This window comes from Salvelinus alpinus, chromosome 5, assembly GCF_045679555.1.
Source record: "Salvelinus alpinus chromosome 5, SLU_Salpinus.1, whole genome shotgun sequence".
In the NCBI taxonomy this organism is placed as follows: domain Eukaryota; kingdom Metazoa; phylum Chordata; class Actinopteri; order Salmoniformes; family Salmonidae; genus Salvelinus; species Salvelinus alpinus.
In genome coordinates this window covers 54,691,148-54,708,137 of record NC_092090.1, presented here as the reverse complement: position 1 = coordinate 54,708,137, position 16,990 = coordinate 54,691,148, and the positions used below count along the sequence as shown (strand labels likewise).

Sequence of the window (16,990 nt, the reverse complement as noted above, 5' to 3'; positions counted from 1 at the left end):
AATTAGTATTTAAAATTCTGACCCACTGGGAATGTGATGAAAGAAGTGAAAGCTGAAATAAATAAATCTCTCCGCTAATTTTCGGACATTTCACATTCTTAATTAAAATAAAGTGGTGATTCTAACTGTCTAAAGACAGGGAATTTTTACTATGATTAAATGTCAGGAATTGTGAAAAACTGTTTTTAAATGTTTTTGGCTAAGGTTTATGTGAACTTAGTTGTGGAGAGTCCCTGTAATCCTAGATTCAGATCATTCAGGTGAGAAAAAACATCATCCAGATAGGCCAGTTGTGTGAGAAACTCGTCATCATGCAAGCGGTCAGACAGTTGAAAATTATGGTCAGTAAAGAAAACTTTAAGCTCGTCTCTCAATTCAAAAAAATGTGTCAGTACTTTGCCTCCTGATAACCAGCGCACTTCTCTATGTTGTTAAAACGTTACATGGTCGCTGCCCATATCATTGCATAGTGCAGAAAATACACAAGAGTTCAGGGGACTTGCACCATTTTCACTAGTGTCCAAAACGTCTTTCAAGCTGTCAGGCATTCCCTTGGCATTCCCTTACCCAAGTGGCGTCGGGAGCAACAGCTTGCTTGCGCGTTACCACTCCACTATGTCTCCCTGTCATGTCTTTTGCGCCATCAGTACAGATACCAACACATCTTGACCACCAAAGTCTATTTCATGTCACAAAGCTGTCCAGTACTTAAAAGAATGCCTCTCCTGTTGTCCTGGCTTCCAGTGGTTTGCAGAAGAGGATGTCTTCCTTAATTGACCCCCCATAACCGTAACGGGCATAAACCAGGAGCTGTACCAGGCCCACCACGTCTGTTGACTCATCCAGCTGTAACGCAGATACTTGTTTCAAAACATCTCCTGCCATGTCATTGATGCGTCGTGAAACAGTGTTTGATGAATACATTGTCTGTATAATGTTTTCCCCTAGCATTGTCCAAGCTATATCCGTGGCAGCAGGAAGAATTAAGTCCTCCACAATAGTATGGGGCTTGCCTGTCCTAGCCACTCGGTAGCTCACCATATAAAACGCTTCTATCCCTTTCTTCTTAATGGTATCTGTTGCTTTTATACATGTCTTACTACTTGAAAGTCGTCTTTATTCTCGCTCAAAAAAAATCCCGTGAATTATTTTTCAAATTGTCATGTTTCGTTTCTAAATGTATATGCAAGAGTGAAGGTTTCCCGTGAGAGCGTAACGGTTAATGTGATTGGATGTTAATTATTTGACTAGGCTACCTGTATTTGACATTGTGTTGTTATTTCGCTGAACACTAGATTGTTTAATTTTATTTTTGGCAGTGAAACAAGGCTGCTCAGGCGAGAGGAAAAAAACTCACCCAAATGTATAGCCCTATTGGAAAATATAAATGTACTTTTTGAAAATTTGAATCACATTTTTATTTGGTGTACCCCCGACGGCATTGTGTGTACCCCAGTTTGGGAATACCTGCCGTATAGGTAGGAAACCGCTCAGGGATTTCACCATGAGTCCAATGGTGACTTTAAAACAGTTACGGAGTTTAATGGCTGTGATAGGAGAAAACTGAGGATGGATCAACAGTTATTCCACTGTAGTTATTCCACAACACTAACCTAAGTTACAGATTTGAAAAGAAGGAAGCCTGTACAGAATAAAAATATTCCAAAACATGCATCATGTTTGCGATAAGGCACTAAAGTAAAAATGTTGCAAAGAAATTAACTTTATGTCCTGAATACAAATGTTATATTTGGGGCAAATCCAACACATCACTGAGTACCACTCTTCATATTTCGCAGCATGGTGGTGGCTGCATCTTGTTATGGGTATGCTTGTCATCGGCAAGGACTGGGAGTTGTTTTGGGATAAAAATAAACAGAATAGAGCTAAGCAAAGGCAAAATTCTAGAGGAAACCTGGTTGTCTGCTTTCCACCAGACACTGGGAGATGAATTCACCTTTCAGCAGGACAATAACCTAAAACACAAGGCCAAATATACACTGGCGTTAATTATCAAGGTGACATTGAATGTTCCTGAGTGGCCTAGTTAAAGTTTTGACTTAAATCTGCTCGAGAATCTGTGGCAAGACATGAAAATGGCTGTCTAGCATTGATCAACAACCAACTTGACAGAGCATGAAGAATAAAAAAAAAAAATAATGTGCATATATTGCACAATCCAGGTGCTCTTAGAGACTTAGAGACCCGGAAAGACTCAAAGCTGGAATCGCTTTCAAAGGTGATTTTGACATGTTTTGACTAAGGGGTGAGAATACTTATGTAAATGATATTTCTGTATTTTATTTTCAATAAATTTGCTACATTTTCAATATACTTGTTTTTACTTTGTCATTATGGGGTATTGTGTATAGATGGGAGAGGGGAAAAAATTATTTAATCAATTTTGAATTCAGGACTCTCCACTCTATCAAATGGCATCGGGATCTGTTAGCTATACAATGTCCTCTCTATTATTAGGTGTGCATGCTAAGCAAAGCACAACTCTAGATTTCTTAAATATTCAAATTATTAATAGGGGTGCTTGCTGAAGGCAAAGCACAACTCTAGATTTTTTACCAAATCATATCATTAGATTTCTTTAACCCGCTCTAGAGCTTAAACAATTTAATTAACACGAAACCAACTTCCATGTGTCCAGACTGCCCCAACTCGGGTTGCTTGAGAAAATATTTTTGGTAGCATTTATACTTTATATAACAATGTTTAAATGAACTTCCAATGCTTTTCTTTGGGGAAAAAGGGCCATAGACTTGAATGGTAAAAAAATATATATATACACTGCTCAAAAAAATAAAGGGAACACTTAAACAACACAATGTAACTCCAAGTCAATCACACTTCTGTGAAATCAAACTGTCCACTTAGGAAGCAACACTGATTGACAATAAATTTCACATGCTGTTGTGCAAATGGAATAGACAAAAGGTGGAAATTATAGGCAATTAGCAAGACACTCCCAATAAAGGAGTGGTTCTGCAGGTGGTGACCACAGACCACTTCTCAGTTCCTATGCTTCCTGACTGATGTTTTGGTCACTTTTGAATGCTGGCGGTGCTTTCACTCTAGTGGTAGCATGAGACGGAGTCTACAACCCACACAAGTGGCTCAGGTAGTGCAGCTCATCCAGGATGGCACATCAATGCGAGCTGTGGCAAGAAGGTTTGCTGTGTCTGTCAGCGTAGTGTCCAGAGCATGGAGGCACTACCAGGAGACAGGCCAGTACATCAGGAGACGTGGAGGAGGTCGTAGGAGGGCAACAACCCAGCAGCAGGACCGCTACCTCCGCCTTTGTGCAAGGAGGAGCACTGCCAGAGCCCTGCAAAATGACCTCCAGCAGGCCACAAATGTGCATGTGTCTGCTCAAACGGTCAGAAACAGACTCCATGAGGGTGGTATGAGGGCCCGACGTCCACAGGTGGGGGTTGTGCTTACATCCCAACACCGTGCAGGACGTTTGGCATTTGCCAGAGAACACCAAGATTGGCAAATTCGCCACTGGCGCCCTGTGCTCTTCACAGATGAAAGCAGGTTCACACGCACATGTGACAGACGTGACAGAGTCTGGAGACGCCGTGGAGAACGTTCTGCTGCCTGCAACATCCTCCAGCATAACCGGTTTGGCGGTGGGTCAGTCATGGTGTGGGGTGGCATTTCTTTGGGGGGCCGCACAGCCCTCTATGTGCTCGCCAGAGGTAGCCTGACTGCCATTAGGTACCGAGATGAGATCCTCAGACCCCTTGTGAGACCATATGCTGGTGCGGTTGGCCCTGGGTTCCTCCTAATGCAAGACAATGCTAGACCTCATGTGGCTGGAGTGTGTCAGCAGTTCCTGCAAGAGGAAGGCATTGATGCTATGGACTGGCCCGCCCGTTCCCCAGACCTGAATCCAATTGAGCACATCTGGGACAACATGTCTCGCTCCATCCACCAACGCCACGTTGCACCACAGACTCATCAGGAGCATGCCCAGGCGTTGTAGGGAGGTCATACAGGCATGTGGAGGCCACACACACTACTGAGCCTCATTTTGACTTGTTTTAAGGACATTACATCAAAGTTGGATCAGCCTGTAGTGTGGTTTTCCACTTTTAATTTTGAATGTGACTCCAAATCCAGACCTCCATGGGTTGATAAATTTGATTTCCATTGATAATTTTCGTGTGATTTTGTTGTCAGCACATTCAACTATGTAAAGAAAAAAGTATTTAATATGAATATTTAATTCATTCAGATCTAGGATGTGTTATTTTAGTGTTCCCTTTATTTTTTTGAGCAGTGTATATATATATATTTTTTCACTGTTTAAGTGATCAACTCCAAACCAACGTTGAGATGTTCAGACTATCCCAACTTTGATTGCTTTTCAAAATGTTTTTATAGTATGTATACTTTTTTGACTATAACGATTTTAGATTTGCATAAATTAACTTGGGTTTAAATGAGAACCTTAGGAATACAGGGGTAGCTTTTCAAAAGGGACCTGTTCCTTGGCCAATTAAGCTACAAGACCAACTTTAAAACATTCAGGCTATCCCAACTTAACATTCTTTAAAATCTTTATTTACTATGCACATTTGAATGAAATAACTCAACAACAGTAACCATTGAGACAACAAATCAACTTTCACATGTTTGGCCTATCCTAACTTCTGATTCTTAAAAACTTCTATCAGTTATAACTATATATATTTGCATAAATAAGCGTAAATTAACTCACTAACAGTAACTCTTGAACCGTTCAAGATAGCGACACCAAATCATATATTCAGGCTATCCTAACTTTGATCAACTTTCACTATATTAAAAACAAAAAACTACAATTTAAATGAGAATAGGCATTAGTCTGAAGCCTAAAAGAGAAAGGAAATTCACACAATTCCACCCATGCTCTACCAAGTTTTTCCCAGCACACAGCTTTGAGCTACTACAGTAACTATGTTCGTATTCTACTTCAAACTATGTGTAGGCAGGTTGCTTAGGATTTAAACCTTCTCTAACAGCTTAATTCATACTCTTAGAGGAGGTGCTTCCACAATAATGTGAATTGTATCACATGCAAGGTACATTTTTGGATTCTTCACACACCACAGTAAGACATTATCCCATTACGCTACCTTTTCATGCTTCTTTTTTTATATACACTGAAATAAAAGATTCCAGAAATGTTCCATACACACAAAAAGCTTATTTCTCTGAAATGTTGTGCAAAAATTCGTTTACATCCCTGTTAGTGAATGTTGTCGGGGACAGCCCTAATTCAGAGACATCAGTATCAAGCCCGTCTGTCAATTTGGACTTCATCACATCATCTTGCAAGTCTTTGTGTGCTGGCTCCATACATGTTTCTGTGAACACATACACAATTACGGTTCTATTAAAATCAAATCACATTTAATTTTTTTTGTCACATACACATGATTAGCAGATGTTAATGCGAGTGTAGCGAAATGCTTGTGCTTCTAGTTCCAACAATGCAGTAATAACCAACGAGTAATCTAACCTAACAATTCCACAACTACTACCTTATACACACAAGTGTAAAGGGATAAAGAATATGTACATAAAGATATGTGAATGAGTGATGGTACAGAACGGCATAGGCAAGATGCAGTAGATGGTATCGAGTACAGTATATACATATGAGATGAGTAATGTAGGGTATGTAAACATAAAAGTGCATAGTTTAAAGTGGCTAGTAATACATGTATTACATAAAGATGGCAAGATGCAGTAGATGATATAGAGTACAGTATATACATTATATTAAGTGGCATTGTTTAAAGTGGCTAGTGATACATTTTTGATACATTTCCATTATTAAAGTGAGCTGGAGTTGAGTCAGTATGTTGGCAGCAGCCACTCGATGTTAGTGGTGGCTGTTTAACAGTCTGATGGCCTTGAGATAGAAGCTGTTTTTCAGTCTATCGGTCCCTGCTTTGATGCACCTGTACTGACCTCGCCTTCTGGATGATAGCGGGGTGAACAGGCAGTGGCTCGGGTGGTTGTTTGTCCTTGATGATCTTTATGGCCTTCCTGTGACATCGGGTGGTGTAGGTGTCCTGGAGGGCAGGTAGTTTGCCCCCAGTGATGCGTTGTGCAGACCTCACTACCCTCTGGAGAGCCATACGGTTGTGGGCGGAGCAGTTGCCGTACCAGGCGGTGATACAGCCCAACAGGATGCTCTCGATTGTGCATCTGTAGGAGTTTGTGAGTGTTTTTGGTGACAAGCCGAATTTCTTCAGCCTCCTGAGGTTGAAAAGGCGCTGCTGCACCTTTTTCACAACGCTGTCTGTGTGGGTGGACCAATTCAGTTTGTCCGTGATGTGTATGCCGAGGAACTTAAAACTTACTACCCTCTCCACTACTGTCCCGTCGATGTGGATAGGGGGGTGCTCCCTCTGCTGTTTCCTGAAGTCCACAATCATCTCCTTTGTTTTGTTGACGTTGAGTGTGAGCTTATTTTCCTGACACCACACTCCGAGGGCCCTCACCTCCTCCCTGTAGGCCGTCTCGTCGTTGTTGGTAATCAAGCCTACCACTGTAGTGTCGTCCGCAAACTTGATGATTGAGTTGGAGGCGTGCATGGCCACGCAGTCGTGGGTGAACAGACTAAACATACCTAATTATTTTCTCCCCGTCAGCGACCATTGGAGAGCAGGCAAGAGGTGAGGCTGGAGGTGAGGTCTTTTCCAGAGCCCCATTGATGGGTATAGCAGCGTAGATCAGCTCCTGGCCCCTCATCAAAGATACTGGTCGGTCACACGCAAACACACACACAGATGAGGGCCCCCTTGCTGGTCTTCTCTATGCTGCATGTTCGGCTACAAGCTGGACATCTCTCAAACAACTGCAGAGGCGGTGCTCCTAGTGGCCGGAGACTTTAATGCAGGGAAACTTAAATCAGTTCTACCAAATCTCTATCAACATGTTAAATGTGCAACCAGAGGGGGAAAAAATTATAGATCACCTGTACTCCACACACAAAGCTCTCCCTCGCCCTCCATTTGGTAAATCCGACCACAACTCTATCCTCCTGATTCCTGCTTACAAGCAAAAAATTAAAGCAGGGAGCACCAGTGACTCGGTCTATAAAAAATGGTCAGATGAAGCAGATGCTAAACTACAGGACTGCTTTGCTATCACAGACCGGAACATGTTCCGGGATTCTTCCGATGACATTGAGGAATACACCACATCAGTCACTGGCTTTATCAATAAGTGCATTGAGGACGTCGTTCCCACAGTGACTGTACGTACATACCCCAACCAGAAGCCATGGATTACAGGCAACATTCGCACTGAGCTAAAGGGTAGAGCTGCCGCTTTCAAGGTGCGGGACTCTAACCCGGAAGCTTACAAGAAATCACGCTATGCCCTGCGACGAACCAGCAAACAGGCAAAGCGTCAATACAGGGCTAAGATTGAATCATACTACACCGGCTCCGATGCTCGTCGGATGTGGCAGGGCTTGCAAACTATTACAGACTACAAAGGGAAGCACAGCTGCGAGCTGCCCAGTGACACGAGCCTACCAGACGAGCTAAATCACTTCTATGCTCATACACAAGGCTGCGGGGCCAGACGGATTACCAGGACGTGTGCTCCGGGCATGTGCTGACCAACTGGCAGGTGTCTTCACTGACATTTTCAAAATGTCCTTGATTGAGTCTGTAATACCAACATGCTTCAAGCAGACCGCCATAGTCCCTGTGCCCAAGAACACAAATGCAACCTGACTAAATGACTACAGACCCGTAGCACTCACGTCCGTAGCCATGAAGTGCTGGTAATGGCTCACATCAACACCATTATCCCAGAAACCCTAGACCCACTCCAATTTGCATACTGCCCAAACAGATCCACAGATGATGCAATCGCTATTGCACTCCACACTGCCCTTTCCCACCTGGACAAAAGAACACCTATGTGAGAATGCTGTTCATTGACTACAGCTCAGCATTCAACACCATAGTGCCCTCAAAGCTCATCACCAAGCTAAGGATCCTGGGACTAAACACCTCCCTCTGCAACTGGATCCTGGACTTCCTGACGAGCTGCCCCCAGGTGGTGAGGGTATGTAGCAACACATCTGCCACGCTGATCCTCAACACTGGAGCTCCCCAGGGGTGCGTGCTCAGTCCCCTCCTGTACTCCCTGTTCACCCACAACTGCATGGCCAGGCACTACTCCAACACCATCATTAAGTTTGCTGACGACACAATAGTGGTAGGCCTGATCACCGACAACGACGAGACAGCCTATAGGGAGGAGGTCAGAGAACTGGCCGTGTGGTGCCAGAATAACAACCTATCCCTCAACGTAACCAAGACTAAGGAGATGATTGTGGACTACAGGAAAAGGAACACCGAGCATGTCCCCATTCTCATCGACGGGGCTGTAGTGGAGCAGCTTGAGAGCTTCAAATTCCTTGGTGTCCACATCAACAACAAACTAGATTGGTCCAAACACACCAAGACAGTCGTGAAGAGGGCACGACAAAGCCTTTTCCCCCTCAGGAAACTAAAAAGATTTGGCATGGGTCCTGAGATCCTCAAAATTTTCTACAGCTGCAACATCGAGAGCATCCTGACCGGTTGCATCACTGCCTGGTACGGCAATTGCTCGGCCTCTGACCGCAAGGCACTTCAGAGGGTAGTGCATACGGCCCAGTACATCACTGGGGCAAAGCTGCCTGCCATCCAGGACCTCTACACCAGGCGGTGTCAGAGGATCCCTCGATCCTGACTAGTCTCCCAGTCCCTGTCGCTGAAAAACATCCCCACAGTATGATGCTTCCACCACCATGCTTCACCGGGGATGGTGCCAGGTTTCCTCCAGGCTTGGCGTTTGGCATTCAGGCCAAAGAGTTCAATCTTGGTTTCATCAGACCAGAGAATCTTGTTTCTCATGGTCTGAGAGTCCTTTAGGTGTTTTTTGGCACACTCCAAGCAGGCTGTTGTGCCTTTTACTGAGGAGTGTCTTCCATCTGGCCACTCTACCATAAACACCTAAGTTGGTGTAGTTCTGCAGAGATGGTTGTCCTTCTGGAAGGTTCTCCCATCTCCACAGAGGAACTCTGGAGCTCTGTCAGAGTGACCATTGGGTTCTTGGTCACCTCCATGACCAAGGCCCTTCTCACCTGATTGCTCAGTTTGGCCGGGGGACCAGCTCTAGGAAGAGTCTTGATGGTTCCAAACTTCTTCCATTCAAGAATGAAGGAGGCCACTGTGTTCTTGGGGACCTTCGATGCTGCAGACATTTTTTGGTACCCTTCCCCAAATCTTTACCTCGGAGCTCTACGGACAATTCCTTTGACCTCATGGCTTGGTTTTTGCTCTGACATGCACTGTCAACTGTGGGACCTTATATAGACAGGTGTGTGCCTTTCCCAATCATGTCCAATCAATTGATTTTACCACAGGTGGACTCCAATCAAGTTGTAGAAACATCTCAAGGATGATCAATGGGAACAGGATGCACCGGAGCTCAATTTCGAGTCTCATAGCAATGGGTCTGAGTACTTATATAAATAAGGTATTTCTGTTTTTATTTTTAATAAATTGGCAAACATTTCTAAAAACCTGTTTTCGCTTTGTCATTATGGGGTGTTGTGTGTAGATTGATAAGGAAAAAAATAAATGTTATCCATTTTGAATAAGGCTGTACCATATGAAAATGTGTAAAAAGTCAAGGGGTCTGAATACTTTCCGAATGCACTGTATATAAATGTGAATGCATTTGCATAAATTAACCCACCAACTGTGACTCTTGAACCGTTCAAGCTAGAGACACCAAGTCCTAACTTCAAATACTTTTATCAACTGTAACTATACTGAATAAAAATATAAATGCACCATGCAACAATTTCAACGATCTTACTGAGTTACAGTTCATATAAGGAAGTCAGTCAATTTAAATAAGTTCATTATGCCCTAACCTATGGATTTCACATGACTGGGCAGTGGCGCAGCCATGGGTGGGCCTGGGAGGGCATAGGCCCACTGTGGAGCAAGGCCCAGCCAATCAGAATGAGTGTCAAAGCTAAATGCTCACTAACAGTGATGTCAACAAATGTGTGCACAACATTTGAGAAGCTTTTTGTTCTTATGGAACATTTCTGGGATTTTACATGTTTCTTTCATATTTTTGTTCAGTGTATAAATAACCCACAAACTCTTGGCCTGCTCAAGCTAGGCACCAAACCAACTTTCACATGGTCAGGCTATCCTATCAATCAATCCTTCACAAGCTAGCATGCACACCACATTGTACTTTTCTAGTTATGTTTAACAATCCCTTTCGCGAAGTGCATTTTTTTTCCCCCATCGGATTTCTTAGAATGAAAGTTACTAAGTTTCTCTAATGTGCCAGAAGCACCTGGGTGGCCATGGAGTCCCTCTTCCCCTTTATGTTTCTCACTTTCTCCCCCTGCACTTGTGTGTGTGTGTGTGTGTGTGTGTATATATATATATATATATATATATATATATATATATATATATATATATATATATATATATATGGCTTTTAAAAGTGCTATTCTCTCCTACGTAAAGTGCTTAATGAGGGGAATAATGCATGTGAAGTAATGTGATATTAATTGTTTGAGTTTCATTATAACAGCCCTCAATCATCTGGAAGATTGCCCCGGTCCTTCTAATGAGATCCGTTTTCCGGGCAATGGGCTCAAATGAGGGAATGACGATTTCGAATTAGCTTATTTGCTATTCATGCTCACTCTATTGCCTGCTATGTAAAAGTCATTGACCATTTAGCGATTGGCTCGCCGCGAGTGTGCGAGCCGCGGCGGGGGTATTTGTGTTTAGGGTGGGTCGGTTGAAGGGGGGGGGGGCTTCACCTATAATAAAGAACTGAGCAATAGAAATGTCAAGTGCCTTCTGTGCAGAGGTGAATGGGACAAATAAACCTGGTTGCAGAGGGCCCCATCTTTGCATTACCATAAGAAACGGGCCAATGTGGATGGAAGGCAGCCGTTCTGTGCCCTGTCATGACGCCCTTTTCGGCACAGTGATTAATGTCTTTACGATGCCACATGCAGCCAGTGCCTCTGCTCACCCCTCTGTCAGACCTACATCCCCCACAAACCCTTGAATTCCACCACAACCCTAGTGAGAAGAAGGGGACAACCAAAGCGACGAGCCATGTTCCTTCCTAACCCCAGTGTGTAATATATGGGCATGGCGATAGAACAATCCTGTACGAAATTCCTTAAAGGGGTGCATAGTGTGTTAGTCATATACATACATACATACATACATACATACATACATACATACATACATACATACATACATACATACAGTGGGGAGAACAAGTATTTGATACACTGCCGATTTTGCAGGTTTTCCTACTTACAAAGCATGTAGAGGTCTGTAATTTCTGCACAAGGCTGGGATGGGCTACAGGACAATAGGCAAGCAGCTTGGTGAGAAGGCAACAACTGTTGGCGCAATTATTAGAAAATGGAAGAAGTTCAAGATGACGGGCAATCACCCCTCGGTCTGGGGATCCATGCAAGATCTCACCTCGTGGGGCATCAATGATCATGAGGAAGGTGAGGGATCAGCCCAGAACTACATGGCAGGACCTGGTCAATGACCTGAAGAGAGCTGGGACCACAGTCTCAAAGAAAACCATTAGTAACACACTACGCCGTCATGGATTAAAATCCTGCAGCGCACGCAAGGTCCCCCTGTTTAAGCCAGCGCATGTCCAGGCCCGTCTGAAGTTTGCCAATGACCATCTGGATGATCCAGAGGAGGAATGGGAGAAGGTCATGTGGTCTGATGAGACAAAAATAGAGCTTTTTGGTCTAAACTCCACTCACCGTGTTTGGAGGAAGAAGAAGGATGAGTACAACCTCAAGAACACCATCCCAACCGTGAAGCATGGAGGTGGAAACATCATTCTTTGGGGATGCTTTTCTGCAAAGGGGACAGGACGACTGCACCGTATTGAGGGGAGGATGGAAGGGGCCATGTATCGCGAGATCTTGGCCAACAACCTCCTTCCCTCAGTAAGAGCATTGAAGATGGGTCGTGGCTGGGTCTTCCAGCATGACAACGACCCAAAACACACAGCCAGGGCAACTAAGGAGTGGCTCCGTAAGAAGCATCTCAAGGTCCTGGAGTGGCCTAGCCAGTCTCCAGACCTGAACCCAATAGAAAATCTTTGGAGGGAGCTGAAAGTCCGTATTGCCCAGCGACAGCCCCAAAACCTGAAGGATCTGGAGAAGGTCTGTATGGAGGAGTGGGCCAAAATCCCTGCTGCAGTGTGTGCAAACCTGGTCAAGAAATACAGGAAACGTATGATCTCTGTAATTGCAAACAAAGGTTTCTGTACCAAATATTAAGTTCTGCTTTTCTGATGTATCAAATACTTATGTCATGCAATAAAATGCAAATTAATTACTTAAAAATCATACAATGTGATTTTCTGGATTTTTGTTTTAGATTCCGTCTCTCACAGTTGAAGTGTACCTATGATAAAAATTACAAACCTCTACATGCTTTGTAAGTAGGAAAACCTGCAAAATCGGCAGTGTTTCAAATACTGGTTCTCCCCACTGTACATACATACACACACACAGTACCGTTCAAAAGTTTGGGGTCACTTAGAAATGTCCTTGTTTTTGAAAAAAAAGCACATTTTTATCCATTAAAATAACATCAAATTGATCAGAAGTACAGTGTAGACATTGTTAATGTTGTAAATGACTATTGTAGCTGGAACCGGCAGATTGTTTATGGAATACACAGGCGTACAGAGGCCCATTATCAGCAACCATCACTCCTATGTTCCAATGGCACATTGTGTTGCCAAATCCAAGTTTATCATTTGAAAAGGCTAATTGATCATTAGAAAGCCCTTTTGCAATTATGTTAGCATAGCTGAAAACTGTTGTGCTGATTTAAAGAAGCAATAAAACTGGCCTTCTTTAGACTAGTTGAGCATCAGCATTCGTGGGTTCGATTACAGGCTCAAATTGGCCAGAAACAAAGATCTTGATTTTGAAACTCGTCCGTCTATTCTTGTTCTGAGAAATGAAGGCTATTCCATGCGAGAAATTGCCAAGAAACTGAAGATCTCATACAACGCTGTGTACTACTCCCTTTACAGAACAGCGCAAACTGGCTCTAACCAGAATAGAAAGAGGAGTGGGAGGCCCCGGTGCACAACTGAGCAATAGGACAAGTACATTAGTGTCTAGTTTGAGAAACAGGCGCCTCACAAGTCCTCAACTGACAGCTTCATTAAATAGTACCCGCAAAACACCAGTCTCAACGTCAACAGTGAAGAGGCAACTCCGGGATGCTGGCCTTCTATCCAGGGTTGCAAATAAAAAGCCATATCTCAGACTGGCCAATAATAATAAAAGATTAAGATGGGCAAAAGAACACAGACACTGGACAGAGGAACTCTGCCTAGAAGGCCAGCATCCCAGAGTTGCCTGGCTCTAACCTATTCAAACTTTTGAACGATTGTGTGTATATGTGTGTGTATATACAGTTGAAGTTGGAAGTTTACGTACGTTTTTCAATCACTCCACAAATTTCTTGTTAACAAACTATAGTTTTGGCAAGTCGTTTAGGACATCTACGTTATGGATGACAAAAGTAATTTTTCCAACAATTGTTTACAGACAGATTATATTGGATATATGGATATATTGAAGCAACATCTCAAGACATCAGTCAAGAAGTTAAAACTTGGTCGCAAATGGGTCTTCCAAATGGACAATGACCCAAAGCATACTTCCAAAGCTGTTGCAAAATGACTTAAGGACAACAAAGTCAAGGTATTGGAGTGGCCATCACAAAGCCCTGACCTCAATCCAATAGAAAATGTTTGGTTAGAACTGAAAAACATTTTGCAAGCAAGGAGGCCTACAAACCTAACTCAGTTGAAACCAGCTCTGTCAGGAGGAATAGGCCAAAATTCACCCAATTTATTTTGGGAAGCTTGTGGAAGGCTACGCGACACATTTGACCCAAGTTAAACAATTTAAAGGCAATGCTACCAAATACTAATTGAGTGCACGTAAACTTCTGACCCACTTTGAATGTGATGAAAGAAATAAAAGCTTAAATAAATCATTCTCTCTACTATTATTCTGACATTTCACGTTATTAAAATTATGTGGTGATCCTAACTAATTTTTACAAGGATTAAATGTCAGAAATTGTGTAAAACTGAGTTTAAATGTATTTGGCTAAGATGTATGTAAACTTCCGACTTCAACTGTATATGTATATATATATTCAATTGCCACCTTGTAAGTACTTCCTATGTCAATAATAAGAAAATATTATCAACTTGGGAAGTACTTACAATGTGGCAATTGAATTCACTTGTTAACCTCTCTTGGGTACGTGAGACGTTAGCGTCCCACCTCTTCAACAGCCAGTGAAACTGCTGGGCGCCAAATTCAAATACAGAAATACTCATTATAAAAATTCAGAAAACAAAACATATTTTACATAGGTTTAAAGATTAACTTCTTTTGAATCCAAACACAGTGTCAGATTTAAAAAATGCTTTACGGCGAAAGCATACCTTACGATTATTTGAGAACATAGCCCAGTAGACAAATCATTACAAACAGTAACCAGCCAAGTAGAACAGTTACACAGGTCAGAAATAGAGATAAAATGAATCCCTTACCTTTGATGATCTTCATATGGTTGCACTCAGCAGACATTCATTTACTCAATAAATGTTCCTTTTGTTCGATAAAGTCTCTTTATATCCAAAAATCTCTGTTTTGTTTGCGTGTTTTCTTCAGTAATCAACAGGCTCAAAACAGGCAGACAAAAAATCAAAATTGTATCCGTAAAGTTCATAGAAACATGTCAAACGATGTTTATATTCAAACCTCAGGTTGTTTTTAGCCTAAATAATCGATAATATTTCAACCGGACAATAACGTCGTCAATTTAAAAGGTAAACAAGAAACGCACTCTCTTGGTCGCGCGCATGAAAAAGCTCTGTGACACTTTAGGGTCCACTCATTCAGACTGCTCTTACTTCCTCATTTTTCAGAATATAAGCCTGAAACAATTTCTAAAGACTGTTGACATCTAGTGGAAGGCATAGAAACTGCAATTTGAGTCCTAAGTCAATGGATACTGTAATGGCATTGAATAGAAAACTACAAAACCAACAAAAAAAACGACTTCCTGAATGGATTTTTCTCAGGTTTTCGCCTGCCAAATCAGTTCTGTTATACTCACAGACACTATTTTAACAGTTTAGAGAGTTTTCTATCCAAATCTACCAGTTATATGCATATCATATCTTCTGGGCCCGAGAAGCAGGCAGTTTAATTTGGGCATGCATTTCATCCAAAATTCAGAATGCTGCCCCCTACCCTAGAGAAGTTAAGTCATAACAGAGTTCTGCCTTCCGCTACTTGTGCTACTGAATGCTAGCAGCAGGTATCTGAAATGGTAGGAAATGGATGCAAGTGTTTTGCACAACAATATTGATAGTAGACATACATGATCAGGACCTACCTACACTGTTTACTAAATTCTTCACAAATGCTAGTTTATCCAACAACTTGATTGACTTTCCAAATGCATTCGTACAACACTGTCTCTAAACCATTCAGAAATTAATTTCCAACCTAATTCCTCTGCACAGATTAAAGCTACATTTTAATACACCCGCGTCTGAACAACAGGTACGGTTAACACCCGTGGCACACGCAATCATACAGGTCGTACGAAAAGATAATGTGGGTTTGACTGCTACAAACTCTTATTCACATATAAGAAATAGTACTTAGTGGTCCTGCGTCTCCCTCATATAAATTAATCTTAAATCCAAATCCCCCTCTCTGTCTCTGGCAACCTGAACCAGCAGCTTCATTGAGAGGGCCTTATTATCTCCACTAACCATGGCCCACTCCTTGGCACTGAATAGTCAGTGCCTTTATTCCTCTCTCCTTCTGACTGGAGACCTCATAATGGCTTCATTAAAGCAGAAGTTTAATTTGGTTGACAATGGGTTTATGGCCCCGGGGTAGTCTATTGGCAGCGGGAGGAGGACTCTTTTCTCCGGCTTTTTCAGCCCGGGTTCAAGCGGGGTTGACAACGTGTCACCAAAATGTGAACAAACATGTAATTGATGTTCGGACATCAGCGGCCCCTACTCGAGAAGCCAGCCTGCTCTTTTGAGTCGAGGTGGAAGGAACGGGTGGCCGTCCGGGGTCTTTGAGAGGACTTGGCACAGGGGGGAACCGATTTCTGAATGCCTGCCCTGCTCGCTTCAAAAGAGCCACAGACTGCAAAATTCAAAACAAAAAAAAAAGGGATACGGTTTAATAAAATAAAAAAATCCTTCCCCAGCCGTAATGATTCTGACGTGATGTGTAATTGCTCCCCACATACAGAAGTCGAGTTGCAGACAACACATAGACTGGTGGCACTCATCAGGTGGCACTCACCCTTTATGTTGGGTCAGTGGGAAGTGCGATCTATTTTTGTTGCAAATTTTCACCGATGTAAAGGAAAATTGAGACGTGGAGAGGTGTATACTTTTTTGCTTCCTTTTTTAGTTAATAAGCGTACAACATTCCCTTACACTTCAAATACAAACTCCAAACCTCTCGGCCATTGAGTCATAATATTAGAAATGCACCTTTTTATATGCAATGTGTATGAATGCAGGTGAAGTACTGGTTGATCATATTATCATCAAAAGATTTAAAGGGATATCCGATATCGTTTTGCGCCGCTAATGACTAAATAATTCCAGACTGAGCTATTTGTGTACTTATTTGTGATAATATAGTTGCTCATTAAAAATACTGTTATGTTGAAAAACATCATTCGTCATTTAAAAATAATTTAGTTAAACTGCACGGTTTTGATTTCAAATGGAGAATAATCTTGCGCATCACGATATCTTAACCATATATCATCGAGGTCAAATATTGCCAATT

The 16,990-nt window shown here is 42.4% G+C and overlaps 1 protein-coding gene across 4 annotated transcripts in view; it reads left to right on the top strand.

Annotated features, from left to right (window-relative positions):
* LOC139576349 (far upstream element-binding protein 3-like) overlaps nucleotides 1-16,990 on the top strand; it is an 88,841-nt gene that overhangs the window by 62,630 nt on the left and 9,221 nt on the right. The window lies entirely within an intron of this gene.